The sequence below is a fragment of the Paramisgurnus dabryanus genome, chromosome 1 (genome assembly GCF_030506205.2).
Source record: "Paramisgurnus dabryanus chromosome 1, PD_genome_1.1, whole genome shotgun sequence".
NCBI classification, from domain to species: Eukaryota; Metazoa; Chordata; class Actinopteri; order Cypriniformes; family Cobitidae; genus Paramisgurnus; species Paramisgurnus dabryanus.
Window position 1 is genome coordinate 73,588,859 of NC_133337.1, and position 20,895 is coordinate 73,609,753.

Sequence of the window (20,895 nt, forward strand, 5' to 3'; positions counted from 1 at the left end):
TAAATAATCACCCTCTCTTCACCAGCGTAGTGCAAGGCTTTGATAACAGCTATCATTTCAGCTCTCTGTGCTGACTGTTTACCTTTCAACCTACCACTCAGTCTTGTTACAAAATCACCCTCAACTTGCTCAACCACAGCAAAGCCTGCCTTTAGCGTACCATCTGATGCTCTAAAACAAAGCCATCCCTAAATATTGTAATGAGTAGCGGGTAGTTGGCAGTGGTGTTGTAAACAACTTATGTCTGATTTTGTTGGGCCCTTTTTGGGTTTTTTTTTTTTTTTTTACTATCATGTGGCATCCCCTCAGTGATCAGGTCAGTCATGTTTACACCCTCATGGACACAATTTCAGGTTTGGCTGGCCAGGATTTTTTGATAAACTTTATCTAGGACACCGTTTTATATATTGGTACATACCTTGTTATCTATTGTTTGTTGTTTATAAGGCCCCCCCAAAAAAAAAAAATAACAACATAAGTCTCTGGTCCTGGGTCAGACACAAGGCTCTATCTCTCCATAGTTTAATTAGCCATTCATTTGTGCCCCGTCCATCCGGGGGCACATTACAACATTGACAGGTCATTGTAATTTCTAGGTCCCTATCTATTATTAACTAGTGTGTTAGAGGAATACAGAAATGCGTGCGAACTAGACTGGTTTGCTACCTTATAGGGTAGTGATTTGTTGATAGTCACTTTTCAATTTTACCAGAAACCCACTATCCCCACCGTTGTTGAAACTTTTTTTTTTTTACGGTGAACTATTTAGGCCCATTATCCACTAGGGCTCTTAGTGGTCCATGAGAGGCCCAGCCATTCCTTTCATGGTGGGTTCCTGTGTGCCCCGTCATTCATCCGCCCCACCCCTTTGGCCCCATGTTGGGTGCATGGGCGCCATTAAATTTGGTTGTGGGAGGTTGTGCTCTCTAGGTGACCCCCTGCCATAGCCACCGGCTCCACGTCCGGCCCCACCTCCTCGGGGACCCCATCCCCCCGCAGGTGGTCCATTTCGTGGGCTAGCACCTGAATTTTGGGCTTGTGACCAAATTTTTGGACAATCTCGTCCCCAATGACCCTCCTGTCCACACACATAACATGCATTCCTGCCAAAGCCTCCATATCCTCCCCGTTGTGGTCTACTACTCCTTCTTGGCCCTCCCCTTCTCTGTTGGTTATATCCCTCCCACGGGTTTCCTGTATAGGGTGGGCCTTTATATGGATCTATGGGCTGATTTGGATATTGGGCGTTATCCGGGACACTAGTTGTCATAGCTACTAGTGTTTGTTGGGCCTGCTGGGGCATTTGTTTCTTTTTTGTGTTGGCCTGTTTGGCCTGTTCTAGCTGCAGTTTCAAAAGCTCATTCTTAGGCTATGTTTACATTAATGCGTTTATGCTTTAAAACGCGTTACTTTTGCTACGTTTGCGCCTTTCATCTACACTACATCACCGTTTTCGACCCTCATAAACGGATTCGTTTGTAAACGCTGAAGACCCTGTTTTAGTTTGAGAACTCAGACGTTGCTCTGAGTGTAAATGAACGTAGACGGAGTCTTATGTAAACGAACAGCTGATATTAACATGACAGCGCATCATTTTCAAAGTAAAAATTATTTTATTCATGTAAATGTTGGTTTGCAATGGAGGTTTTGCCAAAAATAGTAAACATCTACCAAGCAGCTATTATAAACGCTATATCGGTTTGTTTTAACATGTATCCTTATATATAATGTCTGTTTTATATGAATGTTTGAGTATTGTTGGGTTTAATGTGTTTATGTTTTGTTTAAATTTAGTTAGCTTACGAAAGATAGACTGTAATTTTAAACGCCATATAGGCGTTCCAAAGGCCAATATGAAGGGAGAATTGTAATGGGTCAGACATTATTTTCCAGTTTAATGTAAGTTTTGTTTGCTACTTTAAAATGAATTTCGTTTCAGATAATTTGTCTCTTAATTTTAATCGATGTTTTGTTGATAAGTTTTGTGAATATAAATTAATAAAAACAATAAACTCAACGTCATTAATATAATGCTCGTTTAGGCGCTTGCGCTTTTAGCTATTTGTGTGTTGCTAGCGAAGGAAGTGCACGGACCTCGCACACTTTTAAAAATTAATGCAATAAACATTTCTGGTAGGCTAAAGCAATACTTCACCTCTTACTATGCTTGATTGAAGTTTGCATTTGCTGAAATTTATTTTTGCTTCAAGTTCGCTACTGTTTAGTACTGTTCACTTGAATGCTTTCTTTTTAAATCATAAAGACCTTTCTGTTTAGTTATAAAATCAAATTAACCTATTAATCATATTAATATGTTGTAGGGGGGAAATAGAACAGTATAAGACTTTCCCAAACACATTTTTATAGGTTCAAAAATAGTGTCTGTTATAGTTGCCAGCAAAGGACCCATGTATGACTTTTTGTCAATATCGCACACCCCTAGGCTGCATAAACGTGCAAAGGTAAGCTATTATTAGAGTAATAAGTTATTTTACACTTTTATGCGCATGCCCAGTTACGTGATTGGTCATGTTTCATGCGTTTATGGTGGTGTATAGTAGAGCCCGACCGATATGCGTTTTTTCGGGCCGATGCCGATACAGATATAAGGGAGTAAAAAAAGACCGATAACGATATATCGGCCGATATTCTTTATGTGTACATTATAGTTCAGTATATACTACAGTATATTATACTAAAGTACTGTGCATAGAATACACTATATACTTTAACATAATATACTATGAATAAATACAATGCAATGCAATGATCACTCACAAATGTGGTGATCACTCACAAATGTGGTGATCCAACACTTATATTGATGTGACAAAGATATGTACTATAGGCAAGAACTTAACAATAAACTTTATTATCCAAAATTAGTTGGATATCAGTGCACTAAACAGTAAACTTGACTTATTATAAATAACTTTAAAACACAAAGAGAACAAAATACATAAAACTTGCATCATTTGCAGTTTTGACGAGAATAACGTTATAAAGAGAAACTTATGAAGTCATTGATTATTAGCTTTACAGTAAGTTGTGTACTTCACAAATTAGTTAGCCACTCACAGTTACGAAGACAATGCTTGACGGAGCACATACTAATGTACACTATGTTTAATGTTGTGCACAACGTTTTTATAACACAAACCCAGGGTTCCGTGCAAACTTTAGACTTTAATAAAACTAATGCGTCTTCGCTCCGCCTCTTTTATTTAGCAAGGGTGTAGAGTTGCGCGAGCTTATTGAATCAATTGCTCTGAAATGAGCGTGTTAACTAACAACACAAGCAGCAGTAATCTCATATAGTGTTATATAAGTGCACGGCTGCGCGTAGTTTAAACGTGTAATTTCTCCGTCTCGCGTCATTTCTCCCGCTTGCGTTTTAACTCGCAAGTCGACAAAGAGACGGATTAAAAACACCAAATGTAAGCGGGAATGCGTCTCTCTTGTCCATTTATAATCCAATCGACCAAAGCGCGTCTTAATACCAGGTGTAAAAATGTTGTGAAGAAGACACTGCGTGACTGCAGCTACCTGAACTGAGAGACTGACTGACTGAAGTGAAGGGGGTGGGGGATTGGATGGTGTCACTACAGTGAGTGATCTGGGTCACCATTAGCAACCAGTATGGCGCACTCTGCTGGACAAACAAGTACTTACATCTTTCAAATGCATTTAATGTGTTCTGTAACAAACGTTCATATCGGCGCATATCTGCGGCTTATACGCCGATACAGATATATCTGCGACATGCTCATATCGGCCGATAAAATCGGCAAAACGATAAATCGGTCGGGCTCTAGTGTATAGTGTGGATGAAGATTCTTTTTAAAATGCCAGTATAAACGAGGATCGTTTTCATTTTAAAATGCCGTTTTAAAACGCAAATGCTCTAATGTAAACATGGCCTTAATCTTATCTACCTCTACAAGCTCTTTTTGTCTGATTCGTTTATGGCGTGTCTGTGTAATATACGAGATCTCTTTCCCATGTTGTTGTCATTTACATTTCTCTGTAATCTTAATAGGGTTGTGACTATCTCTCCCTGTGTCACAATTGTTTGTTCTAATCTTTCCATTTTTCTTTTCAGGGCCTTTATTTCATCAAATTCAACATCTAGTTCACCGCTGTTTACTGTTAACACCGGCTGTTGCTTTGAGATCGAAACAGACTTTTCCTCATAAGGAGGAGGTGTGTGCAGTGAGGGGTATAGTGACTTCACTTAAGGAGGAGCCATGGGTGGGGCTGAGGGTAATGGCTCAGTGCTTCCTTATTCTACTTCCTTTTGCTTGCTCACAGCACAACTGTCAACTTCCCCTTCTTTCCTTCTAATCGTCTCCACTTCAACTGCAACCAAAACGATTCTCGTCCACATTCTCGAATCTATTTCTAAATCTCTTACAATTGATCCTTTTCCAAACTACTTGCCTTTTTTCATTGCATATACACTGGTAGGTAACCATTCTCATCACGGTCCTTTTAAAATTCAACCAGTTTGTAAAATATTCACATATTTACATTAATAAAACAAAAATAAGCCCTGGATCCATCTACACTTTTACTTAGTAAATGAAATGATACTAAACATAGTCCCCCAAATATACAATAGTCAAATATAATATACACAAGATATAAAATATGCTTTTCTTCAGATCGACAGATCGATGGAACTCAACAACGTTCTCTGTTATTCCATAGTGTCTAATACACTAAATAATATTACCTTTATGGGCCTTTCACCCAAGGGACCATTCAACCCTGTCGGTACTTTATACTGTCTAATACAGTAAGGGACTCCAACCCAAAATTACCTTTATGGGACCTTTCACCCAAAGGACCATTCAACCTGGTTGGTACTTTATACTGTCTAGTACAGTAAGGGACTCCAACCCAATTTTACCTTTATGGGACCTTTCACCCAAAGGACCATTCAACCTGGTTGGTACTTTATACTGTCTAGTACAGTAAGGGACTCCAACCCAATTTTACCTTTACGGGACTCAAACCCGAGGGACCATTCAACCCGTCTCTCTCTTTCTATTAACCTTATTTTTTTATTTATTTTTTTAAGTTTTTCAATCTGATCTTTTATTCAATTATTACTTACAGTTTGGATCTCCTTATCAACACAATTAATTTGGTATATGTCCAATTACAGAATTTGATAAAACAGGTTTCTGCTTACCTTTGTTTTAGAAGACCGGTCTTTTGTGTTGAAATGGAGTCCTCCCTTACTCGCCCTTAAGCAATTCGAAACATCTCTTAATCTTCTTTTCCCTCCAACAACGTCGGGATCACCAATTGTTTGGACTTTAAGGCGTCCAAAGCATGTTCATCAATGGAGAAAGACACAAATATCTAAATTGAATATTTATTGATCAGATATGAAAAAGTTACAGCATGCTGGGTCGTCTCAAGTCCTACAGCAGGATTCGACGAACTCCCAGCTCAGGAAAAAAACATGAGTATATATCGTCGTTCTCTCTTCAGATTCCTCCTCCCCCTGAACAGGCTATTCTCCTTATCAGATTCCATCACCACATACCTCTATAACCTGTGGGGGTTGCATACCACACACACAGACAGAGAGACATACACAGACCATTCTGTTCCCTAAGGCATTATGTCCTTATTTGGACATCTTTGTAACTTTAACACTTTTGGCAATCATCATGAAATGTAGGCAGTAAATATGTAAAACATAATTATTCAACAACACAACAATACTCCATTGTTCATAAATTGGTTAAATGCATTCATTAGTTAAACATACTGATTTTCACTTTCTCTAAATGTAACATAGTTATAAAGCAAGCAACTTGTTTATTGAAACCATCTGTTCTGTGTGTTTTCCCTTCAGGGCTTTGTTTCTACCCCCAACTGAAACCACAGCCTCTCAGCTTTTACACACACACACACACACACACACACACACACACACACACACACACACACACACACACACACACATTAGTTTTAGTTTTTTGGCAGGTTAATTTAGGGATGCATGATAAATGCGATATACACGAATAATATCTGGCCAATAAGTACTCTGAATCGCACAGCCGATATTATGCACAGCTATTTCTTGTACTAAGGCTTTTGATCAGTAAGTCCTTATCGATCTGAAATCATTGTTAGTTTGAGTCGTTTATAACATGCATTTGAAAAAGCAACACTTGTCAAACATATTCATTATACATATTCTTTATTATCATGAAAATACCTAAAAAAGATTTGAAGAACAGCAATATAAATATATGCCATTTCCTGGAGCTGTGTGTAGTGGTTCTTCTTCTTCAGCGCATATTGAGTTTCTGCACGACAGCGGGGTAGAGTTCCTGTCCCGTTGCTCTGCTCAAAGATGCCCTCTACGGGGCAAGCCACGCCGGGCAGTCAGCAGCTTACATTAAGGGTTTCCACAGGGCTTAAAGTTTTCCGGCACCGTGCCGGATCTCCGGCGTGCGGCTTTGGCTATGAATAAAAATATATATAAATTAATATCAGTTCGAGTTCTTGCGTTCTCTTACAAATAGTACAAGAGGAACACATGTTTCACTCTCAAACACACACTCAGGACAGGTGGCCTTTTTATCACTGCATAACCTACTCGTTGACAAGCTGTCTGGCTTTAAATGCAACCACTCCACCGAAACAGCACTGCTGATGGTCACAGAAGCATTACGACTAGCAAAGGCGAAATCCAAATCCTCGTTTCTGATTCTGCTAGACCTGTCACCAGCCTTTTACACAGTCAGCCATCAGATCCGACTAGCCACCTTATCGTCGCTAGGGATCACTGCTACTCCTCTTCAATGGCTTAAATCCTATCTCTCCAATAGATCCAGCAGGGTGTCATGATGGGGCACGTTGTCCACAGCCAACCAGATGCTCACAGGGGCAATCAGTGCTTGGTCCACTACTTTTCTCCATCTACACAACATCCCTAGGACCTATCATTAGGGATGGGTATCGTTAAGATTTTAACGGTATTACTACTCTTACTGATACTGCTTAACGGTCCGGTACTTTAACGGTATTCTTATCGGTACTTTGGCCAATGTTAACATTTGATCATGAACCTATGTTCACATGATTAAGTTAATTATGTGTCTGCATTTCATTAATACAAATACATTTTTGGAAATTATTTCTAAATAATATACATATATTTGTTAATGCACCAGCGTGAAAGCTGCAGAAAAAATACTTTAAATAGGATATTTATCTGTAGGCTATTTTGTAAACTAACTTATAGTACTGTGCATTTAGCCAAATAAATGTTTACATACTGAATTTTCTTTATTTGGGATTTTAAAACAAGTAGAAAATATGTTGAATGCATAACGTCATTTCACCCAAAAGAAGTCAATAGAATTTCAACGTAAGGTAACCAATTAGGGATATTGTACATTTATTTTAAATGACGTGAACAACGTTGATTCAACATGATGTTAGCATACAGTACATGCCTGACAGGCGCGGTGGGCGCGTGCAGCAGGTGACGCAAATTATGGGTCCTCCGAGGATTAGACCGTCTCATTTCAGTTCTCTTCGTGGACTTCTCAGGCTGCCACCTTGACAGACCGAGTGCTCACCTTTTAAGGTCGTATGCTTAGAAGGTCGCAGCCCTTGAATTGGGACACAGTTTCTGTCTGCACGTAATGTACTTTTAAAAGATGCTTTGACAGATTGCTTGTGTTTCCGCCCTTACATGCAAACATCTTGTTGCACTTACCTGTATGACAACGAGCGTTGTCTGCATCAACTCTAGTAAAGTATAACCGCACTTTTAAACGTTTTGCTCTATCCGCCATTGTCAGTCTTGTTATTAAGCGGGAGTTTTCGTGCTTATGCGTATGCATGCGCCGCGCTCGTCGTTGTGTGTGTGTGACAGACAGCCTCCGCGGCGCGCATGAGAGATCTCGCAGATCTCAAAGACAAACATCTTAATATTTTCTCAAATTAGAAATGTTTGGTGAGACAAAATGTGCACAAAAAACATTATTATTCAAGAATACATAGATGCAGAGAAGAAAAGTCCGCACACAGTAATACTAATAATGTGAAACATTTATTCAGTGCCGAAATACTCAAATGGCCCAAGATGCAAAGATACAAACGTTTCGGGCTTAGCCCATCATCAATGTAATTAGTCCACCTGACTCTGTGACGTAACTTATATATCTACGTATCCGCAATTCAGACAATACATACCATATGTGCTTGTATAGAGTGTCTCTAATGGTAGATCACCGAACTTACATTTGAAACTTAATGAATGCAAATACATTTCTTCAATTTATATTCCAATGCAACCTGATTAATCATGAATATCGTGTATGGACATCCAAATACGTAGATACACAAAACATATATAGTCATATAGTTACCCGAATTATCAGAAAACAAATTCTATAAATATATATATACATAAATAAATATATACATATCTATCTCCAAATTTTTAGTAATGTTATATAATATAACAATATATGTGCATGACACAGAGAATACTATCAAAGGACATCCATCATGACATCTCTCTATACATACCCATTATAGTCTATGCTGTGAATGAAGCAAAAACTCAAAACAAACAGATACACCACTGTTTCCCAAGATATCATCATAACACCAGAATGGTTCACAAGAAACATTATAAATTTAATTCTTCGTTTAGACCGCCCGGATGCATTGTTCTTAAGGTGGAGATCCAAAAACATTCCCTTTGGAGCAGTTTTCTTTCTAGATCCCCACCCCTACGTGCGGGTTTAACATGTTCAATAATTGTAAAACTCAGGGAGGATAAAGGATGTTCTGCGTCAGAAAAATGTTTAGCAATCTGAGATTTTTCATCCTTGCGTCTAATGTTGGACTTTAAGGCGTCCAAAGCATGTTCATCAATGGAGAAAGACACAAATATCTAAATTGAATATTTATTGATCAGATATGAAAAAGTTTAACAGCGCGCTGGGTTGTTTCAAGGCCACAAGCGGCAAGCAACTAACCCCCAGCATTTGGGGAACCAATTATTTATAGACTATGTGACGTCGATCTTCTTCTTAGAATCTCCACCCACAAAGGCTGCTTTTCCTCGTGAATCTGACTCCCTCACCACATTCCTGTGGGCGAAGATAAACACACAAACAAAGGAAAAAACAAACTGCTCTCCCCCAACTTTGAGAGTGTTGTGGATTTTTTTAGTGATTATGAAACATAATTTTCAGCAGAGGGTTCCATTGCCAAAAGATGACTTTATTGCATACAACAATAAGGCCGAGTTGGTGGCCAAGCAACTAAAAAGTCTTTTTCAGAATGCAACCTAATATACAGTTCTCTAAAAGTTGAAACCCCTCCCATGTAGTTGTTTTTAGCATGTTTTTATGTTTGACAGGTGTGGTAACTTCATTCCTTCCAAATGTCAGCCTATGCATTTTTAGCTCTGCTCTCAGTTACCATATTTTAAACACTGCATACATTGCAGTCTTTAAGACTGCTAGTCTTCAGCTTACAAGCATGAGACACGTATACTTGCAAAACACATTTGAATCTGAATACCACGTTCACCAAAGATATAGTTCTGAATTAAAAAATCTTCTTCATTCCACCCTTTGAGACTTTCACAAGTCTCACCCAAAGTGCAACTTCATAATCCAGTTCAATTAAGTTAAGCTGATTAATGGCTTAACTAAGCCATCTTTCCCTTACCAATGACTAAATCATGCTGCCGCACTTTGGTGGAGTGTGGACCAAACATCTTCTCTTGGAGAAGTAAAAGAACCTACTCCTTCAATTAATAAACCTTTATGATCATGGAATTTACTTCATAATGTCATTGTTGCTGTAAAATCAGAACTCATAAAAACATCCATATTCATCATAAGAGTGTAAATTAGTCAAATACCTTTTCAATTCTTAATATCTTTTTCTGATGTAGTATTACCATTTTCAAACTTTTGCAAAACCCATTTTTGATGCACTTTGTAATTTCTTATATGAAGTAACTTTTCATCTTGATATTTCAACATTAACATTTGTTTCAATATAGGAAGTACACAGTAAAATAACAATTCATCCAATTAAACTTGCAAATCCTTAACCTCTGATAATTTGCATCATTTACCTTATACCTTTGATAATATTCATCCTTTAACCTATACCTGTAAGCATTTGCATCATTTAACCTATGAATCATTTGACATACCAAAATATATTTTTGATAATTTGACAAACCAATCACCCATTTTCCTAATTTTAAATCACACCAATTCCACATTAAGATTTTTTCTTCCTGTATTTGTTGCAGTTTCTTCCCTAAACTCTTAAGCTTATTGATAGCTTCAATGAATATCTATGTTGTATTTTTAGCATAACATTAATCTCCATACAATAAAACTATACCCCTTTGTAGTATCTCATTGTTTTTCTAAAATTGTTAAAACATCATTAGTTAAATTTAATAAACCTTTGTTGATTATAGTAGATATAATTTAGTAATTCTAGATTAAATCAATATTTATTCTAACCATGATTTTATCTCATCTCTTGCTTAAATTGTAACAGGTAATACCAAACCAATTTAGGGATAAACTATTTTAGTTTTATCATTTGTTTTCTCAGTATTTTGTTCAATATACTTCAATATAATCATGATGATTTCTTAAATTAACCTTAGTCTTGTACATATATATTTCTTCTCTAATTGCAAAACTACCATAAGTTATCATTTCCCATCAAATCAAAATGAAACCAAAAGAATTCTGCTAACATTACTGTTTGATCGTCATATGTCCAGTGCTATGATCTGATTCCCACATTCTTTTTACTGTATACTAGCATTGTCCACCCTTTCCATACCTAAAGCCAAAATTATTAAGGATTTATAATAGCTTTTGGAATTTTATATTTGATTTGTTCAAGTTCTATGTTATAGAATATTCCCTTTAAATATTTTTTCCTATTCTGCCTTTTTTCTATTTTAATGATTTTATTAACTTTCCAATATTGAGACTATTTAACAAAATATGCCCTATAAAATGGATATTTAAACCAGAATTTGTCAATTTGTTACATCGAACACCCCTGTAATATCATGTTGACTTTTGACTATTCCTACCTTTTATGATTTAGAGCATAATAAGCAATTGTTCATACCAATTTCTCTTAGCTTTGAAAGTTACCCATTTGTACTATTCATTATGTTTTTTGTTGTTTCCCATAAAATGTCCAAAATATATTTTTTCCTTCCGTTGACGTCCTTTTCTTCTGTTGATGTCCTTGTCTCCTTTTTGTTTTGGTATCTTCAGTATTTTATCTAAATTTTGGTTCTGCAGAGATTATTGTAGAATAAATTCTCACTGGTGTTACTGGTCCTCGCTGAAGTGTTACTGATCCTTGCTGATAGGTGAAAAGTTTATTGAAGAGAAGTTTGATTATTGACTGTAGTCGTGTGAATTTACCATATGTTTCTGATAATTGTCAAACTGGTTATTAGCTTTATTTTTCAATTTCCATGGCTAATTCCTTGAACTTTTCCTTGTGTGTCCTTTACACATTATCAGCAACTTTGTCCCTGTGTATTGCTTGTGAACTCCACTGCTTTGCACTCATTGGTTGTTGCTCCTGAAAGTCTCTTCTCATTTACAAATTTTTCTTAACTTTGTTGTTGTTGCTTGATATGCCCTGAGTGGTCAGTACTTAGTTCTTTTTCTGTTTGTAACCTCGAATTGCTTTTCATTTTTCTGTTGTTGTCTTCTGTATCATGTTTTTTATTATTTTCTTCTCCTCAGCTCTCCTCTTCATTATTGTGTTTAAGTTCTCCTCTGCTCCTCAGCTCTCCTCTTCTGTATCGTGTTTTTGTTGTCCTCTTCTCCGACTGGTATTTTAGGAACTCTGTGCAATGGCTCAGATGACATCAGATGTGCTCCTTCTCCTTGGCCTGCTGTTAGGGCAGCTCTCCTTGGTCCTTGTTTTATGTCACTCTCTCCTGAAGACCCTCAGATACACTAGATCCCATGGCATAATATGGCATTTTATCTCCATCTCCTCATCAGGCTCCTTTTCTTTTTTCCTGCACACAAATAGCTTATGCATACAGTTAGTTTTATCACATAAGATCTCATCTTTATTTGTAATTGTTCCAAAAGCTCCATCTGCAGTCGTTCCAGAGGAAGTCCTTTTTGAGGATGAATTTTTGTTATATAGTATTGCGCAGACATTGGTATTGGCATTGGTCGACCAATAAGCATTCCATGCAGTGTTAGTTTGCAGTCTTTCACTCGTTATTGCAAGAGACAAAGCATCCAGTCAGTTCAGTTTCATGCTTTCACATTTTTTGCTGAGTTTGACGTTGAAGGGATGGTATACTTTTTATGATTAAGGATGGTAAACACATCTTAGTCTTTTCTTTGTTCTTTATTGTTGCAGTATTCACTTTGTTTTTTGTTTTTTACATGAATGCTGATCCATTATATACAATGATTCCTAATAGTATTTCAAATCTAGGGATTACTTCTTCTATCATTATTTTTATTATTATTATTATTTTTTTTTTTTTTTTTTTTTTTTATCATTACTCTTGGCACAAACTTTACCTGTCGAACTGAATAACCAGTATTGAATTCAGATATGGAGACCATTTCTCAAATATGGAGAATAATACCCTTTTTTTTTAATCTTTTAATTTTAATTTGTTCTTTAATACCTGTTTTTAATTTGAAATTAAAACCACCCATCTGGAAAGGTAACATTTTACTGTACAATAGAATGATTTATCCCCAATGTGTACATTAGATGTCCCGAATGTCTTTCTTTGTCCCCCTTTAGGTGCCACAAAATATTCATAACATCCTGCTTGTTCTTCTTCTCTTCTATCTTATAATTAAGGCTTTTGTATTAACACTATAGAAGCAATACTTCTGTATGGCATTCTGAGGCTTCTTTAGCTTCCAAATCTGCTGTGTTGTTACCATTAATAAAATTATCATTCATTTTTATATAAGTTTAATCTTTTATGATTGCCAATTACTTTGATAATATTGTAGCAGAAATTAACCCCACTTGTCCAGTACATTGAATATATATTCCCTCATTATTTTGAAAGCCTCTTTGTTCCTATACCAAATTGTATATTGTTTAATTTCATAAAAACATACAAATATTTCTTCTGTTTAAATACTTAAATATATAAAGCAAAGATCAATTACAGTATTTGTCATCTGGGAAAACATTTGTTAGCAATGTGGATCTGGATATCACCTGGTTAGTCTTACAATGTCATTAATTGGATACTTCAATTAGTACTTTGTTCTCTACATCTTTTAACAATTAATACATCTTCTTTATCTTGCATGTTGTTATCATCTGTATTTATTCTTTGCATTTACAAATTATTTTTACTTTAGCACATAAGTCTAATGTTATTCCTAAGCATAATGGATTTATCCCCCTGGCTTTGTATAGCTTTTTGTTTTCATCATATCCCATAAATCCTTTTCTTCCCAATCTTTTCCAGTATACAAGAGACCTGTGGAAATAAATCAGTTACATTAAGTCATTATTCTATTAACTGATTTTCAACCATACTCTTAACTACTTCTTGTTTACCTTCCTGTGATGTTATATCAATTTCTTGTCATATAATTTATTTTTCCACATTTTAAGTTGAATATCTTTCTCATGATCAAATTATAATACACTGAAAAATTTGTGCTTTAATACATTTCCCCCTTATTCATTGTTTGTTATACATCACTATTTATTACACTAATATACATTTGCTTTGATTCAGTTAATATCACTTTAATATACTTGTACCCTTCTGGAGAACACTAAATCCAGTGGCTTAATTCAAATTATGGATATCTTCCTAACCAGTAAACAGGAGTGTGATTTTGATATGAGAATAGATATGGTCATGGTTTTGTTTATTGTTTATAGACATGCATTGAATTAGCAATACTTGTCCAGAGAATCATATTCTTAACAAATCTTACAACTGGACCATAAACTGGACTTTGAAAGGCTGCTGTCACCCTCCCCCCTTCACTCACAGAGCTGGTACATGGATATAGCGAAAGTCTCTCTTGGCGTGGCCAGGCTTTTTGTAGTCCTCAGCATGTTTTCTTTGTCTCTCCCAGTTCAAGTTGTTTTCTTTCTGGGATGGTGATGCTGCAAAGTCATTTATGATGGGTACAGGAGTCTGGTTTTTTGGAGGAATTGCTGAAAGTAGCTGAACACAAGAGTCATCACTGTTATTCACTTTGCATTTCAAAACAGTGTGATCATTCCAGGGTCTCCTTCTGGATTTCCCTCAGTCTCCTTTTATTGTCTCTGAACAAAACTGGATTCTCTGTGTCTCCCAGTTTTCTCTCTGTGCTTTAGAGTCCAAGCAGTGGCTGCCACACTGTTATGATATGTTCAAAAATAGTCCCTCCTCATGTAACGTTAGTCCACCGGTCAAAGGTTTGGAGGATTTCTTTCATTTCTCCATTGCCACAACCTAGTCCTTCTCCCAGTCCCATGAATGCCTGAGGGTAAGTGATCAGCCTCCCAAGGTCCTTAATACCTTTATTAAATTAAGAAATTGTAAGGCCAATGGCCTAAGCCAACCTTTTTTTTTCCCATATATACATTTCTCCATCAGATGACACCTCCTCTTTACTCTCCCTCTCTACTCTCTCCTTATTTTGCTTCATTCATTCTTTTTAATGTTTTTCTTATTTTTATTTCTTATTTTATTTATATCTTCCTACCTCATCTTCTTTTTCACCTCTTTGTGTAAACAATGCCTCTTGGCTTTTTACTCTACACTCTTCACACTTATACTTTTTCTGATAATAATTAAATTTCTTTCATTTAGGATATTTCCTCATTTGTAAGATTTACTCCCAAACCTGTTTAATTTTCCTATTCTATAACTACTGATCATTTCATTTACATTTTACCTATAATTTCCACAGTGCCCTTGAGTACTGGAAATCAACCTTCTACAGTATGCATGATAAATATAGAGTAACATTTAACACACTTTCTTTTTGTTCCATTATCAACTTCCTTTAACATTCTATCATATATATATCTCCTTTATTCATTAATAATGCCAATGCTTTTTCCTTCAAATCCATCCTTCTTTTCTTTTGATTTACTAAAGATTTATTTACAATATCCATTTCTTTACACATTGCCACATCAAATGTTCCCTTCATGACAATTTCTTAGACACATTTTTTATTAGATCTCTGCCCAATAGATATTTCCACAAGAATAACAACTATGACTTTTCACTACACCTGTTACTTCTCCATTCAATCTTTTCTATCATGTTTAGCCATTTTTTTTAAACTTTTTAAAATTAGAAAATTAACAAATAAAACACTTTTATTCCAGTTAACTTTCAAGCTAAGTAAACATCAAGCTTACCATTTTCTCTCCAATATTACTTTTTCTACACTGCAAATGTTTTTCAAGCAGTTCATTACTTAATTAATGTTTCTCTTTCAATTCAATTTGTTTTATTTGTCAAGTAATACTATTTTTTCCTTCAGTCTTAAGCACAAAGATTTTTCATTGGATTAAGATTTAAAATATTGATGTAAAAACCTCCTTTCAACCTATATATACCATTTACTTATAGTTTTACCTATAATCTCTTATTACTTTATTATATAAATAATATATTATTATTTTTATTTTACTTATATTATTTCACTTCACTGCTAGCACCTTTCATCCACAGCACTCAGTCAGGCCTGCACTTACTCTATTTATAACATACACCCAGTCATTCACACTTTAAACATGACACCACTTGTTTTTCACTGTTGAGGATCCTTTCCACTTTTACTCACACAAACTTTTTATCATGCATTAGGGCGGTATCCACAGAATAATATTTTATCCATTCAGACCTCTATTATATAAACATATATAAAGAGCTGTTTCATAAAAATCAATTCTGCCCGTGCAGACCCCTGTCCACTTTTTTACACTTTTGTTTCATGCTCTATTTATTTATGTTTTTTATTTTTTATATCATTTTTATCCATACACTGTAAAATATGCAGCATTAATGTCAAATTAACATATATGTTTGTTACCTTAAAATAACAAAAAAAAAACATGAATGGCTTGCAAAACCAAAGTACTTTTCCTTTTGCTGTCATTATTTTACAGTGTATTCGCTTATTCCATAAGCATTTTTAATAGTCTGTTCCAGTCTACCTGTATCCGTCAAGGCCCTCTTACAGAATAAACACAGATTATTTAATTTTTTCTTATTTTTTTCATACACTGTAAATAAAATGCAGTATTGATGACAAATCAACATATGCTTAAATACTTAACCTAACAAACTGAAACATGGATTTGCTTCCAAAACCACGTTACTTTTTCTTTATACAAATTATTCATTTACAGTGTATCAGCTTATTACATCTAATCAATAGCCCTCTTGCAATAAGCATTTTTTATAATCTGTTACAGTCTATTTTATTCGTCAAAGGCCCTTCGTCAAAGGCCTTTTATATGTTTAAAAATAAACTCAGATTATATATTTCATTGCCCCTCAGCAATTTAACTTTTTATTGCCCCTTAGCAATTTATCAATCTGTTCCAGGTTAATGCTAAAACAAGGCTTACTTAGCAAAACCACAGATTACACCTTGAGCTCAGGCTGTTTAATCCCTTCTTTATCATAAAAATATCACACCATGCATCCAAATCCTTGGAAATGGAACCCTTTTTAACTTGTATTAATCTTAGTTCTTATGTTGGAAGAGCATTGTGAAAGTCTGTCCACCATGAGCCAACCCAGATGAGCAACACAACAGTACACCAGTAAATAAGCAAAAACTGCTTACCTGGTCCTGTGTATGCCGCTCATCCAAACTTAGCCCACAACGGTCATCCACCTCCATGCTCCTTTCCAATCCCATCCTCGTCGCCAAATGTTGTGGATTTTTTTAGTGATTATGAAACATAATTTTCAGCAGAGGGTTCCATTGCCAAAAGATGACTTTATTGCATACAACAATAAGGCCGAGTTGGTGGCCAAGCAACTAAAAAGTCTTTTTCAGAATGCAACCTAATATACAGTTCTCTAAAAGTTGAAACCCCTCCCATGTAGTTGTTTTTAGCATGTTTTTATGTTTGACAGGTGTGGTAACTTCATTCCTTCCAAATGTCAGCCTATGCATTTTTAGCTCTGCTCTCAGTTACCATATTTTAAACACTGCATACATTGCAGTCTTTAAGACTGCTAGTCTTCAGCTTACAAGCATGAGACACGTATACTTGCAAAACACATTTGAATCTGAATACCACGTTCACCAAAGATATAGTTCTGAATTAAAAAATCTTCTTCAAGAGTCCTGCAGTTTGTCACTTTCCCCCCAGTACTTTTCCACTTCACATATGGTTGACTTCACATAGCATATTATAATGCTTTCTTAAAAACAAATCATTAACAAAACATTCATTTATAAAAAACATAAGCTGTAAGATGAAAGTGATTATTATGTAGAACACATTTCAATATCATGACATCATTTCATTATTTGTAAAATTGGTTATATGAGTAAGGCACATATTAACTTCTTTAGATAGATAAACACATGTTAAATCTTTTACTGCAATACTACTTCTAAGCAAACACTTTAATCATTATTAAAAACCATCTGTTCAGTGTGTTTTCCCTCAGACCCCCTTTTATCTTGATCACTAACAGATGCACATTCCTTGGTCACCCCCCCCCCCTTGCAGCCTCTACACACACACAAGCTGTTTACTCTCAGCAACCCCCCACTATCAAACACAAACACCTCATTTCTACATAATAGCTCAATGCATATATGAAACACACAATGTTTATAGAATAAAATGATTAATTAAAGAAATATAAAATGGAACAAAATCAATTTCCACAGTCCTTATTTGGACATCTTTGTAACTTTAACACTTTTAGCAATCAGCATGAAATGTAGGCAGTAAATATGTAAAACATAATTATTCAACAACACAACAATACTCCATTGTTCATGAATTGGTTAAATGCATTCATTAGTTAAACAAAATCAAATCCCACAATTCCCTCTCTTGACCTCTGAAAGAGGTCACACATGTTCCTCCTCATCATCCTCCAGGTTCTGTAGGCCTAATAGCGGCATGCTGTATGGGGGTGGATTTTCTTTTTTTTTCTCTATTGCAGACACTATCAGTCTGTTACACAGGGATCTGAGACAGGGGATTCAACAACATCCACAAGTGACCAGGATAGCCACAAATACACCAATGGACACTACTATAGAGGTTACTATTGCCCTCCACAATCTATCACACTGCATAAATCAAAGGTGTATGATATCGTTGAATTTTTTGTGTAATTCAATTCAATTCCCCCATATCTCTTTAAGCACTGATCTTGTGGTGTTATCTTGGACCTTTTGTCATTTTTCAGATTACCTCCATAGTTTATGCCGAATCTCATGATAATTATAATTGCAGTTATAACCCCTAGGGCCCACAGAACCTTCCAATTTCCATATAGCTTCATCCCTGTGGAACAAAAATACACTTATGCCTATTGGCTAATACTCAAAAAACAATCATAAATTCAAAAAGGAAGAAGAAAATTAAACTGTAAAATTAATACTGTAGAATTGTATAAGAAACTTAGAAATTAAATTCAAAAGGAAACATTGAAATGTAAGATTATATAAGAAACTTAAGAAATTCAAAGGTCAATATGGTATATAGCTACCCAGGTTATAATGAATAAACAGTAATTGTGATGTTCAGGTCCCTGAACACTTCTGTCAGGATTTCTAGCACTTTATGGAAGTCCAATTTATCTAACCCACACCCCAGCCAGGGAGTAGATACACTTGTTATGTTTTCTTTCTCACACCACTCTCTCATACATCTGAGGCTGTGGGTAAAATTCTCATATGTTGGTAAATCAGTACAGTTTTGTTTGGTTATTAAATGTAAAATCAGTCTGCCGTCGTCCTCATGGGTAACTGCACATTCACCTGTGTGTTTGTTCTGACTTACAACCTTTTGTATTCCGTACTTTGCCTTGAATTGTACGGCTATACCTGCTCCATATGCACAATCTGTGCTCACACAGTGTGCTAGGGGTTCTGTTACTGGGCTGGAAAAAATGTCACCTTTTTTATGCACAATTTTACAGTGTGTTTGTTGACTTTGTTGTTGGTGTTGTGTGAGTGTTACCACTGATGTTTCACTTCCTGTTTGTTCTCTCTGTATTCCAGCTGATTCACTTTCACTTTCAACACTCTCCCTCTCTTGGACCTGATTCCTCAGGTCCACACCTGTCTGTTAGAAACCCAAACATCATCTATAACAGCTGGGTCGTTCTCACAATTTCGTTGTTTGGTAGCCTGGCAGGAAAAATGTTTAATCATATCAGTTAGTTTTTATAAATAAACAGCATTAGTTAGTGGCAGGATTGGATCCTGCACCAAGGCGTTCCTCGGACCCGGAAACTGACGACCTGTAAGCAATTCAAATGGTGTCAAACCAGTGATCCTGTTAACAGAAAAGTGAATAGACATTAATGCAATTGGTAATGCGTCAAGCCATGTTATTTTTGTCTGTGCACATAGTTTGTCAAGTCAAGTTTTAATGTCAAAGTCAGGTTCACTATTTCAGCTTTGCTCTAGCATTGGGGTGATAAGCAGCCCCGAAACTATATGTCAATTCCAGTGCATGTTTGTCAATTTTGTCATATCTAACTTTGTCTTGGGAAACCATGGTTCGGGATATAAGTGGTTTATTAGGCAGTTGACAACAGCCACTTCATTAGGTTCCTTCACAGCCTGTAGTATGTGTCAGGCTTCGCTAGCATGTGTTATAGGCCGGCCTGTTGTTGTAACAAATCCACATCTCTGCCATATGGCAGTTCCATATATACTGCACCAATCACATATGCAGAATCACAAAAAATGGTCACCCTCTCTTCACCAGCGTAATGCCAGGCTTTGATAACAGCTACCATTTCAGCTCTCAGTGCTGACTGCTTACCCTCCAATTTACCACTCACTCTAGTCACAAAATAATTTTCAACCTGTTCAAGAACTGCAAAACCTGCCTTTAGCGAACCATCTGATGCTCTAAAACAACATCCATCTGTAAACATTATGATTACTGGTTGGGGAGTTGTCAGTGGTACCGCGAACAAACCATCTCTCAATTTGTTTGCTTTTTCAGTCAATGGTATAACAATTACAATTAATTATAACAATAATAATTTTTATATCAATCAATGGTATGCAATCATTTGGCTCACCCTCAGTGATTAGATCTCCCATTTGAACACCTTCATGCACATATATGATGTCTGGGCTGGCAATTTCCTTAAATACAAAATTTGTCACAATAATCAGTTATTTTTCTATTCTCACAGCTTTTCTTGTTTACCTTATATAGTGTTCTATGGTGTTCTTTTTTATTTTTTCTATTTTAATTTCCTTTCTGCCATAGCTGTTCTATGCCATTTATATTTGCTTTTTAGCTTAATACCATCATTGGAGTTCTGACTTCCTCTGTAGATACCAAATTAAATCATGCATTTCTTCCTGTCAGATTAATAGGAGTCTAATTTGATTTCAGAACAGGTAGTCACACCTAACAACAAAGTTCTTGATCAGCTTTTAAATTTGTCCTGCTGATTTTCTCATAAAGATTGTCTGTGTCCCTACAGTAACAAGGTCTTTACTAAACATTGAACGGCTGTTTACTCTTTCCCCTTTTTCACTCAAAGGCTCGTATGAAGATGAAAAACTTCAGTGTCCAGTGAATTATTGTCCAGTTTCTCTTGCCTTCAAGAACATTATTGTTTTTGTGAGTCTTTCTGGATTC

At 35.9% G+C, this 20,895-nt stretch overlaps 1 protein-coding gene and 1 long non-coding RNA gene across 6 annotated transcripts in view; one reads left to right on the plus strand and one right to left on the minus strand.

Annotated features, from left to right (window-relative positions):
• LOC135734533 (transient receptor potential cation channel subfamily M member 4-like) overlaps positions 1-20,895 on the plus strand; it is a 564,782-nt gene that overhangs the window by 99,899 nt on the left and 443,988 nt on the right. The gene's annotated exons all lie outside the window — the stretch shown is intronic.
• LOC141282648 (uncharacterized) lies at positions 11,837-17,374 on the minus strand. Its single transcript, XR_012337640.1, has 2 exons — positions 16,875-17,374; positions 11,837-14,245 (listed from the first exon to the last, which is right to left on the minus strand). It is a non-coding gene; the product is annotated as an uncharacterized lncRNA (long non-coding RNA).